General features: G+C 38.2%; 1 protein-coding gene across 5 annotated transcripts in view; it reads right to left on the minus strand.

Moving 5' to 3' along the window:
• BTBD7 (BTB domain containing 7) overlaps positions 1 to 16,594 on the minus strand; it is a 100,795-nt gene that overhangs the window by 60,095 nt on the left and 24,106 nt on the right. The gene's annotated exons all lie outside the window — the stretch shown is intronic.

The raw sequence follows: 16,594 nt of genomic DNA on the forward strand, positions 1-16,594 counted from the left end.
CAATTCTGTGAGGTTTCTAGGGACTCAAGGCACTATTACATTGGTCTATTTGAGATTTAAATCATGTTAAAAACTTTTTTTTTTTTAAACCTTCCATTTTTTTTGATGAGCGCAATTAGATACTCTAATGTTTTATTTAAACATGCAATGGTTGTAAAACACCAACAGCCCCACTGAGGACACAAGAACACCTAGCATACACTGGGGAGGTCACGTGGCTGAGCTAAGGATGCCTGGCCATTTGACATTTTAAGCAGCACCATGTGTTATGAGGACAGCTGGGGTTTCACCCTGGAGAGGCAGCTTGAAATAACTGTCTCTGGAATGGAGGGACATAGTCTTTTCCCAATAGCACCTGGTCAATAGGAACCCCCCCAGGAAGAACTGATCTGGGTGACACTCATATGTCCCAGTGGAGCTCTAATACTAAAATAAGCACAGGTATTGGGAAGAAGGGGAAAAAAAAAGAAGGAAAGACGGGAGGGGGCAGCATTTCTCAGGATCAGGTATGATCCCCGAGTCCACCCTGTGTCTCCAGTTCTAAATCCTGGGGGGGTAACCCCTGGCTGATTCTGGTACTAAAGCCATATTTCTTCTCAAAATTCTCAGGGAACCATTTAACTTACTTCTCAGGTAACCAAAAACCTATGGCAAATTGAGCACAGTCATTTATTTCTTAATCTAATTCACTGTCTTTCAACGCTGGAAATGCAAATTAGAGACTGTATAACCTCTCCAGGGAGGGTTTTTCCCAGGCCAGCCTGGTCTGTCTTTGTAGGCAACAGACTAAAATCCAATCTGTGGATAATGTGGCAGTACAGGAAAGGGAAAGACAGGGCCTTCGGGGTGAGAGGCCCAGAGGATATAAACGGCCCTTTTTGTACAATCATCATTCTGGGGAGCTTCCTTCTGTTAATAACCAACATGACCAATCCCAATCAGATGATGTGACTAGCTTAAAATAAGCTTCAGCGATTGCAGCAGACCCAATTGAGGAAATAAAAAATCATGTTGAATGCAACAGGGACAAAAAAATAACTCTGTGAAATTTAAAAAAACAAACAAAAGCCTCAGTCCAGTATTTTCCAGTTTTCCCAAGGTTTGGAAAATGCAGAGGTAAACAAAGCCAAAAAGGTTTGTTTACTTCAGGACTTTTTTTTTTTAGCACCTTTAAAGTGCTAGGAAACCCTGGTGGCATAGTTGGTTAAGAGCTCAGGCTGCTAACCAAAAGGTCGGCAGTTTGAATCCACCAGGTGCTCCTTGGAAACCCTATGGGGCAGTTTTACTCTGTTCTTTAGGGTCGTTATGAGTCAGAATCGACTTGGTGGCAATGGGTTTGGTTTTTGTTTGGTTTTAAAGTGCTAAAACCCATTGCTGTGGAGTCAGTTCCGACTCATAGTGGCTGTATAAGACAGAGTTGAACTGCCCCGTAGGGTTTCCAAGGAGTGGCTGGTGGATTCGAACTGCTGGCCTTTTGGTTAGCAGTCTCAGCTCTTAACCACTGTGCCACCAGGGCTCCTTAATGTGCTAAGGCGCATTGTAAATCCCTAAGCGAAAGCATTCTGCATGATCTAAAGGAGCCCCTTTGTTCCACAGAACATTAAAGGAATGTACTTGTATAATGCACTCCAGAAAATGTTGACCTTCTCTATGAAAATACTTTTTACTACTCTGCAATAAGGAGAACAATGGGAGTCAAGAGACTAGGACAAAGTTCTCCCCGGCTACTAATTTACCATGTACGCGGGACAGCTTTTATTGGCCTTAGTTTCTGCATCTATAAAATAAGGAAGCTGAAACTGGGTTCCCAAAAATACAGTGAAGCGACTTATTGATTTGGAAAGTGAAGATGGGGAAGAGAGTTATTTCTATATTAAATGTTAGTCTCAAGAGAAAAAAAAAAAAAAAAAGACAGCTGGACTTTGAGTTTCAAACATGTTTTCCCCATCTGATTATTAGGGATAGTTATAGAAGGGTACGAACAAAGGACACATATAAATATGAAAGACAATCCATAACGAAAGAAATGCAAAACTACAGTAACACTTCACTCTTGTCAAACCTAAGTTGACCATAAAATGTATCGTCCAAACCAGGGCACTTGAGAGTGAAAGGGGGCACAAACCAGATGGGATTCGAGAGCATGTGTAGCCCAGGTATGACCAGGCAAGTGGATTAACAGTCACCCCTAAAGTCAAAACTCACACTTCTACAGCACCTAGAAATAAAATTTAAAACAATACAAACATCCAAATCAGAAGAAAACAATTTCCTAAGCCCTTCTCACACACAGAAAATGTTTGACCTAACATAACAACTAACATTTACTGAGGGCTTACTATATGCCCGACTCTGCTCTAAGGTCTTTTACATGTATTAATTCATTTAATTCTCCCAACACCTTTTTTACTGATTAGGAAGGAATCTGAGGCTGAGAAGTTAGTACTGTGAAACCTGTGAGAGCCAGAACTCAGTGGGACTGCCTCGTTTTTCCACATCCTACAAGTTTTCTGCCTTTGATAGGGTGCAGTCTTACCACTTTTCTATCTCTATTAGTAGAAAATATTTGAGTTTTCCTTCTCTAACAGGTTTTTGCCCTATGCAGGTTCTGGTTTTTGCAGGTTGTACTGTTTTTTTGCCCAAGGTCACACAGATAAGTGATGGAGCCAGTTTGTAAACCTTCAGTTCTACCCCTGGATACAACTCAAAAGCAAATGACATAGACTCTGAACAGCAAGTCAGAAACAGAGTCAGACAAGAAACCCTTTGCCTTTTGGGAGAGAGCTCTCCTCAGCCACTAATTTGCCACTTATGTGGGACAATTCTATGGGCCTTTGTTTCTGCATCTGTAAGATAAGACCAAATTGGAGGCAAAAGAAAACTACCAATCAGGCCAATCTCTTTGGGGCCATCTAATACAGAATCAGATGACCACCCTGTTCATTCCAGTGGCACAGAAGAATACGTTTACAATAGCTGCAACTTCACTAAACCTGTTGCCATTGAGTTGATTTCAACTCATAACGACCCTACAGGACAGAGCAGAACTGCCAAGGAACGCCTGGTGGAATTGAACTACTGACCTTTTGGTTAGCAGACATAGCACTTAACCACTATACCACCAGGGTTTCCCCCTTCACTAAAGGTAAGGCAAAATTATGTTCTACTAAACATGTTTATTGAGGCGGAGAAGTCTGAGTCATGCGGCTGGAAAGGGCTTTCAAGCTTATCTTGGTCAAGCTTATTTTTAAAACTGAATCAACAGTGCCATCAAAAACCTATTTTAAAACATTTTTGAAGCTTTATGTTAAGGTTCAAAATTTAATATCTAAGGAAATCTCCTTTCTAGGTGAAGCAAAAATAGATTACTTATTACTGTATTTATCTTCAAACACCAAAGAACTCATTTTAAAAAAACTTCTGCCAGGCAAAATCTTGCCATTTCTGGAATGTTTCATTGTATCAACTAGTAGCCCGACTACAGGAAGAAGAACAAGGGCATCAGGATTGGAGGAAGACTCATTGTAACAACCTGTGTTCTGTAGATAACATAACCTTGCTTGCTGAAAGTGAAGTGGACTTGAAGCACTTACTGATGAAGATCAACGACTACGGTTTTCAGTATGGACTGCACCTCAACATAAAGAAAACAAAAATCCTCACAACTGGACCAACAAGTGACATCATGGAAAAAGGAGACAAGATTGAAGTTGTCAAGGATTTCATTTTACTTCAATCCATAATCAATGTCCATGGAAGCAGCAGTGCAGAAATCAAACAACACACTGCATTGGGGAAATCTGCCGTAAAACACCTCTTTAAAGTGTTAAAAAGCAAAGATGTCACTTTGAGGACTAACGTGCGCCTGACCCAAGCCATGGTATTTTCAATCACCTCATATGCATGCAAAAGCTGGACAATAAGGAAGACCAGAGAAGAATTGATGTCTTGAATTATGATGTTGGCAAAGAATACTGAACATACCGTGAACTGCCAGAAGAACAAACAAATCTGTCTTCGAAGAAGTACAGCCGGAATGCCGGATGGCAAGACTTTGGATATGTTATGAGGAGGGACCAGTCCTTGGAGAAGGACATCATGCTTGGCAAAGTAAAGGGTCAACAAAAAAGCAGAAGAGTGAGATGGATTGACACAGTGGCTGCAACAATGGGCTCAAACACAGGAACGATTGTGAGGATGGCACAGGATTGGGCAGTGTTTCATTGTTATACATGGGGTCACTATCATTTGGAACCAACTTGACAGCACCTAACAACGTTCTACTACTACCAGTAATGTCTATCAGTTAATGAGTACTGACCCTGTGTCAGGTACTCCTAAGCAGTTTTCATGAATTAACTTCTTTAATTTTCTCAGCAATGGGAGGAACAGGTCTATGAGTATCCCTATAAGAAGAGACTGGAAGTTAGGAAAATGAGGCGTGGAAGGGTTAAGGTACTAACCCAAGGTCACAGAGCTGGTAGGCTGCGGAATAAGAGTTGGTGTTCAGGCACCTAGCTCTTATATGTATGAACAATGTTACCTTTGCAATTTTTTTCTCCTAAATGTTTTGAAGGAAAAATTTCCAGAGCAGACAAATACAGTTCCATTTCCGAACTGGGAAGTGAGTACACACCTGGCGGTGTTATTTTTGGTGCTTCGAAGGATCTCTCACTTATAGTAAAAAATGACTTAAGTCCAAGAGGATAGTTTATAAAATCAAAGCAAAAGGAAAGTAGGAAACTGTCTTTCTAAATATTTATAACTAGATTATATGTTCCTTGATAGCAGGATGACACTTTGGCTTCCTTTTGTGTGTATACGTGTGGTAAATATATACACAAAAAACATCTGCCACGTCAACATTTCTTACACGTACAATCCAGTGACATTAATGACACTCACCATGCTGTACACCATCATTACTATCCATTTCCAAATTTTCCATCATTTCAGTATTCCCCAAGGAACAGCTCCCTCTTTTCCTCTCCTTCACCCCCCTGTTAACAACTAATAAACTTGGGTCTCTATGCATCTGCCTATGCCAGATATTTCGTATAAGTCGGATCATACAATATTTGCCCTTTTACGACGGACTTATTTCACTTGACATAATATTTTTAAGGTTCACCCATGTTGTAGCATGTATCAAGACTTCATTTCACTTTACGGCTGAGTAAAATTCCTCTTCATGTATGTACCACCTTTGGTTTATCCATTCATCTGCTGAAGGGCATTTAGGTTGTTTCCACCTTTTGGGCACTGTGAACAGTGCTGCGATGGGCACTGTGAACAGTGCTGCGATGGGCACTGGGGTCTTAGTCATCTAGTGCTGCCATAACAGAAATACCACAAGTAGATGGCTTTAACAAAGGGAAATTTATTTTCTCACAGTCTAGTAGGTTACATGTCCAAATTCAGGGCGTCGGCCTTCTCATCAATGTTCCCCCAGACAAGGAGCCTCTTCACACAGGGACCCTGAGTCTAAAGGTCACGCTCTGCTCCTGATGCTTCTTTCCTGGTGGTATGAGGTCCCCAACTCTCTGCTTGCTTCCCTTTCATCTCTTGAGAGATAAAAGGTGGTGCAGGCCACACCCCAGGGAAACTCCCTTTACCCTGGATCGGGGAGGTGACCTGACTGAAGGCAGTGTTACAATCCTACCCTAATCCTCTCAACATAAAATTACAATCACAAAATGGAGGACAACCATACAATCCTGGGAATCATGGCCTAACCAAGCTGATACACACATTTTTGGGGGGACATAATTCAATCCATGACAGTGTACAACTATCTGTTCACATTTCTGCTTTCATTTACTTTGGGCATATATCTAAGAGTGGAATCACTAGCATATGGTAATTTTTATGTTTAATTTTTTGAGGAACTGTCAAACTGTTTTCCACAGCGGCTGTACCAGTTCACAAGCCTACTGGCAATGGAAAGGGTTCTAATTTCTCTACATTCTCACCAACACCTGTTGTTTTCTTTTTATCATAGTCATCTTAGTGGGACTGAAGTGATACCTCATTGTGGTTTTGATTCGTGTTTTCCTAATGGCTAAGGATGTTGAAGGAGCCTGGTGGAACAATGGTTAAGAGCTGGGCTGCTAACCAAAAAGTCCACGTTCAAATGCACCAGCCACTCCTTGGGAACCCTATGGGGCAGGTTCTACTCTGTCATATGGGGTTCACTATGAGTCCGAACCGACTCGATGGCACATAACAACAATGATGTTGAGCATCTTTTCATGTGCTTGTTGGCCATTTGTGTATCTTCTCTGGTGAAATGTCTATTCAAGTCCTTCGCTCATTTTTTGACTGGGTGGTTTGCCTTTAGTTGTTACATTGTAGGAGTTCTTTATTTATTCTGCATATAAAACGCTTATCAGGTATTTGGTTCTACCCCCTAATTTTTCTCCCAATTGCTAGGTTGTCTCTTCACTTTGCTGATAAAGTTCTTCAATGAACACAAGTTTTAAATTTTGAGGAAGTCCAATTTATCTATTTTGCATCTTGTTGCTCATGCTTTTGGTGTCATACCTAAGAATTCATTGTTAAAAACTAGGTCCTGAAGTATTACCCGTCTTCTTGTTAAGAGTACTGTGATTTTCGTTCTTACATTAAGATCTTTGGTCTATTTTGAGTTAATTTTCATATATGGTGTGAGGTACAGGTCCAGCTTCATTCTTTTGCATGTGGAAATCCAGTTGTACCAGCATCATTTATTAAAGAGACTATTCTTTCCCCATTGAATGGACTTAACACCCTTGTCAAAAATCAAATGACCAAAGATGTATGGCTTTTATTTCCACACTCTCAATTCTATTCCAACGGTCCATACATCTATCGTTACACATTTAATACATTTTTGGATTCAGTTTGCTAATATTTTGTTGAAGACATTTGCATCTATATTCATAACAGATATTGGTCTACAGGTTTTTTTTCTTGTGCTCTTTAACTCTGGTATCAGAGTAATGCTAGCTTCATAAAATGTGTTGGGAAGTGTTCCCTCCTATTCTACTTTTTGAAAAAGTTTAAGAAGGAATGGAGTTACTTCTTCTATAAACGTTTGGTGGAATACCCCAGTGAAGTCATCTGGTCCAGGCCTTTTTTTTTTTAAAGGAGGATTTTCATTACTAACTTAATTTCTTCTGAGATCTATTTCTTCTTGAGTCAATGTAGGAAGTTTATGCATTTCTAGGGATTTGTCCAGTTCACCTATGTTATCTAATTTGTTGGCATACAATCGTTCATATTATCCTCTTATGTTCCTTTTTATTTCTGCAGGCTCGGTTGTAATCTCCTACTTTAATCTCTGATTTTATATATTTGCATCTTCTTTTTTCCTTTGTCTAGCTAAAGGTTTGTCAATTTTATTACTCTTTAAAAAAAAAACTTCCTGTTTTCACTGATTCTCGATTGTTTTTCTATTCTCTAGTTCATTTATTTCTGTTCTGATCTTTCTTATTTCCTTCTTTGGTAGCTTTTTCTAGTTCCTCAAGTTGTAAAGTTTGGTCATTGACTTGAGATCTTTCTTCCTTTTTAAAGTCTGCATTTACTGCTATTCCCTCTGAGCACTGCCTTTGCTATGTTCCATAAATTGTAGTATGCTGTGCTTTCATTTTCATTCGACTGTAAGTATTTTCTGACTTCTTCCTTGATCCCACTGGTTGTTTACTAGTATGTTTAATTTTCACATATTTGTGCATATCCAGTTTTCTTCCTGTTACTAATTTCTAATTTCACTTCAGTGTGGTCGAAGATACTTTGTATGATTTCAGTCTTTTTAAAGTTATTCAGACTTGATTTGTGGGTTAACACATGGTCTAGCCTGAAGAATGATCCATGTGGACTACAGAAGAATGTATACCCCTGTGCTATTGTTGGGTGGAGTGTTTTATATATGTCTGTTAGGTCTACCTGGTTTATAACCAGTAAAACCAGCTGGTTTATACTGCTATTCAAATACTCTATTTCGTTACTGATCTTTTTTCTAGATATTCTGTTCATTGCTGAAAGTGGTCTCTTGACATTGCCAATTATTATTGTACAATTTTATTTCTCCCTTCAATTCTTTCAGTGTTTGCTTTATATATTTTGGGACTCTGGTGTTAGGTGCATATGTATTTATAACTGGTATCTCTTGAGAAACTGGCCCTTTTATCATTATATAATATTCTTCTTTGTCTCTTATAACAGATTTTTACTTGAAGTCTATTTTTTCTGCTATTAAAATTGTCACCCCCAGCTCTCTTTTGGTTACTATTTGCATGGATTTTTTTTCCCCCATTCTTTCACTTTCAACTTATTTGTGTCCTTGAACCTAATCTGACTCTTGTAGACAGTATATGGTTGGATCATTTGTTTTTTTTATAAATTCTATCTCTCTCTGCCTTTTGATTGGAGTGTTTAGTCTATTTACATTGATGGTAATTACCGATAAGGAAAGAAGCCATGGTGGTGCAGCAGGTAAGCGCTTGGCTGCTAACTGAAAGGTCAGTAGTTCAAACCCACCAGCTGCTCCGTGGAAGGAAGATGTGGCAGTCTGCATCTATGAAGATTTAGAACCTTGGAAACCCTGTGGAACAGTTCTACTCTGTCCTATAGGGTCACTGTGAGTTGGAATTGACTTGATGGCAATGTATTTGGTCTTCTGGTTTATTGATAAGGATTTACTTCTGCCACTTTCTTGTTTGTGTGTGTGTGTGTGTGTGTGTTTTATATCTTCTTTCTCCCTCACTGCCTCCAATACTGCCAACTTTTCTGTTATACTGATTTTTTGTAGTAAACCATTTTGATTCCCTTCTCTCTTTTTTTTTTAAAATATCTTCTTTGTGGTTACCAGGAGGATTACATTTAACACCTTACATTTACAACAACCTGGTTTCAGTTGATACCAACTTAATTTCAATAACATACAAAAACTCTATACCTATTCCATTCCTCACCGCTGCCTCATTTATGCTGTTGTTATCACCTATTACATCTTTATACATTATGTGCCCTATAACATAAATTTATACATATTTTTATATATCTGTCATTATAAAGCCTGGAAGAAATAACTAGAATTGCCAAACCCAAATACCTTAAAACTTGTCCTTATACTTGTCTATGAAATAACCTTTAACAGAGATCTTTTTTTTTACGCATGGCTTCAAGTCATTGTCTAGTGTCCTTTCTTTCCCATCTAAAGGGCTCCCATTAGCATTTCTTGTATGACAGGTCTAGTGATTACGTACTCTCTCAACTTTTACCTGGAAATGTCTTAATTTCACCTTCATTCTTTAAGGAGAGTTACACAGTACAGTGCAGTGAATTACTTATTATGGCCCTTCTAGCCATAGTCTTTGTGATTTCCACAAAAGAACTGGATGGGACTATGTAAATATGGTGTTTGTGGCCCACCAAGGGAGTTGGACAGCTTGCTAAGAATGCAAATAAGGTGAATGGAACTCTAACGAGGGAACTGATCAGTTCTGCCATCCCACTAGGCTTAAAAAAAGAGAACCAGTCCCAGGGCAATGGGTGGACCAGACCTTGCTGCCACCAAGAAAGAAGAGCTAGGAGTGAAGTGCATCCTCTGAAACTGGGGTTCCTGTGCTGAGAACCTCCTAGACCCAGGAAACAGAGAGAGGTGTAGCACTAGAGCCTCTAGATCACCGTTTCTTCTGCCAGCTCAAACCTGTTGTTAAATCCTTCCATTGAGTTTTTATTTCAGTTATTGCATCTTTCAGTTTCAGTATTTCTGTCTGGTTTCCTTTTATAGTATCCATCTCCACAAATGGTTAAGTGCTCAGCTAACCAAAATGATGGCGGTTTGATTCCACCCAGAGGTGCCTTGGAAGAAAGGCTTGGCAATCTACTTCTGAAAGATCACAGCCATTGAAAACCCTATGGAGCACAGTTCACTCTGAAACACAGGGGTCACCATAAGTCAGAACTGAGTTGACTTGATGGCAACTGATTTGGTTATTGGTTTAATGTAAACTGTGGACTTTAGTTAATAATAAATATATCAAGACTAGTATGTTAATTAGAACAAATGTACCACAGTAATGTAAGATGTCAATAATAGGAGAAAGAGTGTTGAGGGGGGTATATGAGAACTCTCTGTACTTTCTGCTCTAAAAAATAAAGTCTACTAAAAAAAAGGACATATTCTTGTTGATGAGGTACTGTGGGTTTCACCTGGAGAGCTGGAGAGTTAAAAAAACATGCTGGGTGATCACTGGCTGAGACTATGGCAGCATACGGAGAAGAGAATAAAGGACAATACAGAAACACGAATATAGATACTTAAAGGTGCCGTCATTCAGGGCAATCTTTGTAGACAGTTCAAATTCCAAACTACTGGATCATCAAAGAAATAGTTACATGAATGATTCCATGAATTACTCAAGTTCTTGTAAGTAAGAAGATGGTAACAGTTTAGAAGTTGCAGAAAATTCTGTACAAATCCTATTTTCCCTCATGTCACCAAGACTGAAAGAGTCCAAATAAATATGGAGGGGGGACAAAAAATGCCACGCTACTTATAAGTTTTCAGGGAAAAGAAAGATCAAGTTACACATAATGGGGGCATTAGTCCTTTTAATGGTCACTCACTCCAGGACTTCTGCCCATCAGAGTACTTACTGATATTTACAGAATCTTTGTTGGTATGCCGAATGATGAATGTGTTCCTCGTTAAGTTTTTTCCTCAAGTTGTCTACAGTGATAATCTTGTATACAGCCGTCCTAGTGAAAGATCTAATGGCGGGTTTGATGACAAACAAGTTTTGAGAAACTTTAGCTACTGAAGGACCCTCTTGCAGAGACACCAACAAGGCCTCTTACTAAAATAAGAAGCAGCAGAAAATCAAACAGAAGTCTCACCCTTGTAAGATTTTGAGAGGCCTTCCCTGCAACTATGATAAAAATTTTCCGATCTCCCTCCTCAACCCCAGTGCTCACTCTGTGCTACCCACTTACAAAAAGTTGTAGGAGGAACAGCGGGAGAGGATATTAAAGTTCAAATATATCAGACTGGAACAGATAGTACAGGCCCTGTTTATGCAACATAAGCCTGCACCTTAAAACACTCTTTTGGATTTGTTTAGAACATCTACAATAAAAAATTAAGACAACGTATGAAGCCCTTATTATAGAACACATAGGGAATACTCCTCAAATTGGTGAGGGGGTGGTAGAAAGGAAGAAGGGAAAGATGACTGAGGTTTCTACCTTGCGTGACTGAATGGTTAGCAATGCTGTGAACCAAGAAGAATTATGGGAGAAGCAATCTGTGGATTTTTTAGAGGTGTTAAGAATAATGGGTTTGAAGTTTCAGAAAGATGCTGTTGTTAGTTGCTATCAAGTCAATTCTGACTCACGGCAACCCCATGTGTGCAGAGCAGAACTACTCCATAGGGTTTTCAAGGCTGTGACCTTTGGGGGGCGGATTGCCAGGCTTGTCTTCTAAGGTACCTCTGGGTGCGTTTAAACTGCCAACCTTCCAGTTAGTAGCCAACCACTTAATCGGAATGTGCCATTCAAGGAAGAAATAATGCAAACAAAACATACAAAAGAAGAAGTCTAAAAACAAGAGTCTCCTAATACGAATATTTTCATTTCTAGAGGTAACACTCGGGCCTGTGTTAATAGTACCACATTCTCAACAGAACTCATTTAGTTCTGATTAAAGATTTATAAATGTTCTACCAATGTTTACAAAAAGATAAATGGAGCATCTAAGGAATAATGTTGCTCATTTCTTAAGGCTCAAAGCTATTTCTGGCGTAACTTTACATTGCTGGATAAAAAAAAAAAATTACTGGATAGCACCCTGTAAAACAAAGGTGATCTCCAAGCTCTCTTCCAATCCTTAACGTGTCTCAGTCTAAGCATTCTCACAACATATCTATATTATTGTAATATATCAGTAAGACACCTTGGCGTTTACAAAATGTGTTCCCTCAAAATACGTACTGAAGTCCTGGTCATCTATACTTATGGATGTGATTCTGTTTGTAAATAGGGTTTTTCTCTTACATTAATGAAGTCATACCAGAGCAGGGTGGGTCTGAAAGCTAATCACTTCTAAGTTATAAAAAGAGCAGAAGAGACACAGAAACACACTCGGGGGAACAGAGATGGCAAGGAGCTCCCGTGGTTGCTGACAAAGGACCTCTCCCTAGAGCTGTGCCCTGAATTTGGACTTCTAGCTTCTTAAACTGTGAGAAAATAAACTTCTGTTCTTTAAAACTACCCACTTGTGGTATTTTTTGTTACAGCAATACTAGGTAACTAAGATGCTTAGGTATTAAAATATTTCATTAACTAAGTTTTTTAAAGATAGCTTCTTGAAAGCAACATTCTCTACCGGTTGTCTCATTTCTGCCTTCTCTGAAAGGACAATACTCTTTGGGTTCACTGTGTATGCCCATCTGTGAAGAAAATACTATCTCAGAGGATGAGGGTGTGTATTATACACAATAATAACAATCATTATTGGACTGCCTCCTCAGCAGTAATATCTTGCCAGCCCACCCCATGAATACGTAAATGTATGATATTCTCTAGAAATTTTAACAAAATATACAGATAAGTTTCCTTAATATATTTTTTCCATCTTTAGCTTTTCCTTAGTTTTCTTTCTCATGAGATATCGTAGACCAATCCATTTCCTCATTTGGGCACTGGGCACTGGATGAGATAACAGGTCTTCATTTGACTCCTGAGTTGTCTCTTTAAAAAGTGTTTCCTGCTCCCATCTTAGAGCCTGCTATTTCCCTGGAACACTTTTCACAAACTCTCTTCAGGGTTCATTCTTTGCTCTAATGCTGATCCCCTCAGAGAGGGCTTTTCCAATCATTCTATATAAAATAATATTCCACCGCATCAATCTCTATCCTCCTTTTTCAGTGTAACTTTGCTTTATAGCACTTTTCACTACTTGAAATTATATGTTTACTTAATTGTCTCTCACTAGAATGTAAGCTCCATGCAGGACAGAATTTCATTTATTCAACACTAAATCCTCAGCACACAGTACAGTACCTGGCACACAGTAGGCACTGAGTTACTAAGTGTTGAATCAGTTTTTTAAAAAATAAACATTCAGTAAGGAAAGGCTTGTTTTTAATCATTCTTTAAGTATTTCAGTCTAAAAACTGTTTCTTAGGAGCCATATTCCTTGTACATAGTCTGAGATTCTTAGAAGAGTGTGATTAAAAAATCGTACTAGTAATTGGCGGGGGGGAAGGCATATCCTAGAAAAAGATTTATGGAACCGTGGTGGTGCAGTGGTTAAGAGCTTGACTGCTAACCCAAAGGTCAACAGTTTGAATCCACTGTCTGCTTCTTGGAAACCCTATGGGGCAGTTTTACTCTGTCCTAAAGGGTCACTATGAATAGGAATTGACTCGACAGCAGCAGGTATTACGGGTGCACACACAGCCTCAAATATGACTCTGCTGAGATGTTTCAAAATATATAAGCAATAAAGTAATTATTTAAACACACACACTAAAACAATAAAGCAATGACATGGCTTCCCCTTTTTTACATTCCCCCCAACTTCCTTTTAATGATGACAGTGGAAGTTATCTTACATCAGAACGGGGACATATGGTTTACAAAGAGCTTTTTCATGCATTAAATCATTTTATTCTGATACCAAGTGCTCAATGTAAAGGCAGGCATCACTCTATTTTCTGAATGAGGAAGTTAGGGAGGTTAAATGACTTAGTCAAAGTCAAATACATAGTAAAATGGCAAAGCCAAGACTAGATCCCAGGTCTTCTGATCCCTACCCTAATCTAGAGTCCCTTTGCTTCCAAACAAAACAAAACAAGAAAACATCTCAAAGTCTTCGATGCTATACAGACCTTTCTGAAAGCAACAAATATGTTTTCCTCATGTTACTCTATGTCAGCTGTTGGTTACTCAACTCTTATATTGCTCAAGTTTCCACTTTATCTCTCCAACTACCCTAAGGTTAAAGATACAAATCTTATATTTCTTTATCTCTCTAGTGCTCTGCACTGTTGGTAAACAACTAAAAAAAGGTCTCTTAATTGTGGATTGCACTCCATAAATAATCAAACCACCTAGCATTCAAACACCAAAGACATATGAACAGCTTCCCTATTTTTACTCCTTATTACTTATTTTTCCCCCTCCTTTGCAGGATAAGTTTTTGTAATTTCTATAATAAAAAAGAAAAAGTAGATAGAATAGTGTAACGACCCCATCGCCAAATTTCAGCAATTATCAATCTGTGGCAGTCTTGTATCATCTGTGTCCCAATGCACTCTCCACCCAATCATCTGGATTATTTTGAAGCAAATCCCACAAAGCATATCATTTCATCTGCAAATATTTCTGTATGTACAGAAAGCTGTTAAAAAAAAAAAAAAAAGGCGATACCATTATCACATCTAAAATAATAATTCCTTACATGAACTTCGCAGGCAGTGTTCACATTTCCCCTACTGATTTATTTTCTCTTGGTTTGTTTGAATCGATACAAGACTCCTACATTCTGACTAGATGATTAAAAAAAAAACACGTCTCTTAAATCTCCTTTAACAAGTTCCTTCTCCATCTTTCTTTTTTCCCCCATCTTCTCACAATTTTTTGGTAGAAGAAATCAGGTTGTATAAACTGGTAACAGCAGTTTTCCATAATCTGGACACTGCTAAATGCATAACCATAAAGTAGTTTAATATATTTCTCTGGTTCCTGTATTTACTGTATATTGATAGTTAGATTCAGAGACTTATTCAGATTCAGAACTTTTGTTATTTTTTATTAAAAAAACCTTTTTTTTTTTTTTTTTGGCCAAGATTGCTTCACAGGTGGTAGTGTGTACTTCCATCAGTAGGTACGTAATGTCTACTTAACTGAGACCTTGTAACACAACTCTAGTTTTCTCTGATAGCTTCCTTGCTTTCTGAGATAACATCTTATTCCAGGTTTACCTTGCATTTTTCTTACCTTAGATCTGGAATTAGCTACTTTTTTAAGAGTCCTAATTCCTTTTAGTGGGAAATGGTATTTAGAAAACACAACCTGGGTGCTGGGATGCTCACTGCCTTTTCAGTGCACAAAACTAGAAAATTCTGTACACACTCACATTTATATATACAGGCGCATATACATGAACACATATATATCCTGGGTTTATACTGACGCTTCCAATTAAAATTCAGATTTAAAGGATTTTAATCTAATCTCAATCTTACATCTGATTCTCATTTCTCACAAGCCCAAACCCTTTATTCTCAATGTTACTTACATAGTTGCTCATTGCTGCTTACATAACATATACATGACAGCCTCAGAACAAAAATATCAATACTACCACCAACAATATGATAAATAAAAATAATTTTCTTTTCTTGCGATTCTTTTTATAGTTAGTATATACCCAACTTAGGACGTATAGTCAAATTAAATGCCTTTTAAGTTACTTGGAATAGTCTACTCGGAGTGCTATTACCAACTGAGAGAACATTTCAAAACTTTTATTTTTATATTTAGGCACTACAGTTTAGTGTTGTTACATACTTATAAAATACTAAGATGGGTCTAAAATCAAATCCACAAAACAAGGTATATTTAAAGTCAAGCTTCTATCCCTATTTACTTTATCCTAGTCCCTTCCTTCCTCATAGGTAATGTTATTAATACTTTTATTTAATACCCCAAATACCCTCTATTTGGCTACTATCCATTGGTTCTCTACTATGTAATGCTGAAATTAGCTAGTAATACCCTCTCCTTCAGCAAATAATTTTAAGGAGTATCTTTTTAATTACAGTTAATATTTATATCAGGTAATCAACCAGCAGGTTTATTCTACCTTTCATATAGTCTCCCCACATTTTTGATAATAAAACTTTATCTACAGAATAAAACACAGTGATTATATATGAGATTGTCTTGCTTACTCTTAGTTTTACCAGCAAAAATACACTTAATGCCTGTCATCAGTTTAAAGTACCAGTTAAAGATTACTGTTAAGTATACATGTTCATGGAGCCCTGGTGACACAGCAGTTAGTTAGGAACGTGGCTAACCAAAAGACTAGCAATTCGAATTCACCAGCTGGTCCTTGGAAACCCTAAGGGGGCAGTTCTACTCTGTCCTATAGGGTAGCTATTAGTCAGAATTGACTTGATGGCAATGGGTTTGGTTTTTGATGTTAGTTCAGGTCAGGTTTTGCTGTCAAATGCATCCAGGTCAGGTTAGCGTTTGCCATCAAATGGATTTGCCTCGCCCACTCCCCCGCTTAAAAAAAAAGACGGTTTTCAAAATTCTGAAGATTGTGCACCTGTAGTTAGTAGCTAAAGATCAGGTCTCTTTCCCCTACTCTCCCTCCTCACCAAAAAAAAAAAAACAGTCAAGTCAGGAAACATTTTTTTTACATATTAAAGAAGGTATCTTTTAAACTGGCATTTTTGTAAAAAATTCCACTGTATTACTGCAAATGGAGACTTCTTGTTAAGAGTTTTGTTTACGAGAATCTTGTTAAGCACACGGGGGCTTTTTCTAATATAACTTATTATAATTCAAAAGCGCTGCCTGTCCCCTGCTGATA

The sequence above is a fragment of the Elephas maximus genome, chromosome 10 (assembly GCF_024166365.1).
Source record: "Elephas maximus indicus isolate mEleMax1 chromosome 10, mEleMax1 primary haplotype, whole genome shotgun sequence".
NCBI lineage: Eukaryota > Metazoa > Chordata > Mammalia > Proboscidea > Elephantidae > Elephas > Elephas maximus.